The following is a 1757-nucleotide window of genomic DNA, read 5'->3' on the forward strand; positions in this document are numbered from 1 at the left end:
GCATATGAATGATGCATTGGCCTTAGCCAAAGTTCCAATTATATGAGCTTTTGGCATAGCAGAGTAGATCATTGCATTATTTCTGCAAATCTGTTGGTGGTTTCTGAAGCATAGGAAACTTTTTTACTTTATGCTCTGTCACCACAATATACATAGAATAACACATTCTCTAATCAGGGTCTTATTAAATTGACTTTCAAAGATTACCTACTTAAATTCTGCTATAGCTACCCAAGTTCTACTGAGTAGTGACTGTATTGAATAAGTATCCAGGGCCCTAATTCTGCAAACATTTCTTGTTGCTAGAAAGTAATTATGCTTACCAGTTATCTCAATGCATTTTTATATTCAAAAGAGGGTAACATTTGGTATGTTAAAGAGAGCTGTATGTTTTGGAAGAGACTAAAGTTCTTGTTGCTCCTTGATTTCACATTAAGATCAACCATGGGACCATGTGTCTGCTTAATTTAGAGAATGTAAATTGGCATATTTGATAGAGGGATAAAGCTGTGTAGGAGATTTCTAAAACTCATCTTTATTGTTGCATGGAGCAGATAGTATAATGGTTAGTGCATGGGCTACCTGGATTTTGTAACTTGCCTGGGACCTTAGGCAAATTGTTTCATCTCTGTGCCTTAGTTTTTTCAAATGTGAAATTGGAATAATCATATTTACTTCATAGAGCTGTGAAAATTAATGGTCTTAGAAAAGTAATGCAAATAAGTACTGAATTATTGTTAATATGAATTATTCTGTATATGAATCATACTGTGATAAAAATTGTGCATATTTGTACAACAGGAGAATCTGTTTTTAAAATATCCTACCTGTGAATACTGGGTTCTTTTATTCTTCTATTTTTCTCTGGATACTTGGCAGTCACAAAGCTTTGTTTCACCAGCATAGTTTTGTTGCTATATGTGTCTTACACCAACCCTCTGACTTCCCTGGATTAAACCAAACAACTCTATTTTCAGGAAGGAGCAAGCAGGAGTGAAAACGCATAAGGAGCAAAGTTCTTGTTGACATACAAGTGCGTCCTGTGGATGAGTAAAGGAAAAATAGCTCACACAGTTATTTTTAGCTTGAATTGCTTGGACATAGAATGTTTCTTAGGCCATGCTCATTGACAGGTCTTGGACAAGAGCCTGCTTGATGCCAAGACAAGGCTATCATGTAAATAAATCAGATGTTGTGTGATTAGAAACAAAGCCATAGCTTTAGTATTTAACCATTTTTGAGCTCTGGAAACAGTTCTCTTGATCAAATTAACAACAGCACTGGCTCTGGATTTTGTTTTTGTTGTTCTTTTTAGTGCCAAAGATATAGTCCAAGCCTCCCCTCATGTGAGGCAAACACCACACCACTGAGCTACATCCCTGCTTGAAAAAACAGTTTTGACTGCCATGTAAAATCCAGATGTTTAAAGTGCTTTTGATAAGTACTCTGAGAAGATTCATTAATAGGGAATAGAAATTTTAGTACAATACTCAATTATGTTGTTATAAACCTTCCTTCCCTTTCAGAAGCCATCACTTGTATTTGGGAAAAAAGAACTAATGATGGGAAACTTGAACTGCTTCAAAACTGAATGGGTCTTCTCTGAGAAACCTAATACCACTTTCAGCCCTCTCATCTATCACTGTTTAGAATTTGGGATCAGAGGGGCTGGGGATTTAGCTCAGCGGCAAAAGCGCCTGCCTGGCAAGCGCAAGGTCGTGAGTTCGGTTCCCGGTACCAGAGAAAAACCAAAAAAA

The 1757-nt window shown here is 36.8% G+C and overlaps 1 long non-coding RNA gene across 1 annotated transcript in view; it reads right to left on the bottom strand.

Annotated features, from left to right (window-relative positions):
* Positions 1-830: 830 nt before the first annotated feature.
* Positions 831-1757, bottom strand: part of LOC102014209 — a 5797-nt gene continuing 4870 nt past the window's right edge. The window contains exon 2 of the long non-coding RNA XR_001236593.1: positions 831-1040. This is a non-coding gene — a long non-coding RNA (uncharacterized LOC102014209). The remainder of the gene's footprint in view (positions 1041-1757) is intronic.

Source organism: Chinchilla lanigera, unplaced genomic scaffold (genome assembly GCF_000276665.1).
Source record: "Chinchilla lanigera isolate Chin_1 unplaced genomic scaffold, ChiLan1.0 scaffold00005, whole genome shotgun sequence".
In the NCBI taxonomy this organism is placed as follows: Eukaryota; Metazoa; Chordata; class Mammalia; order Rodentia; family Chinchillidae; genus Chinchilla; species Chinchilla lanigera.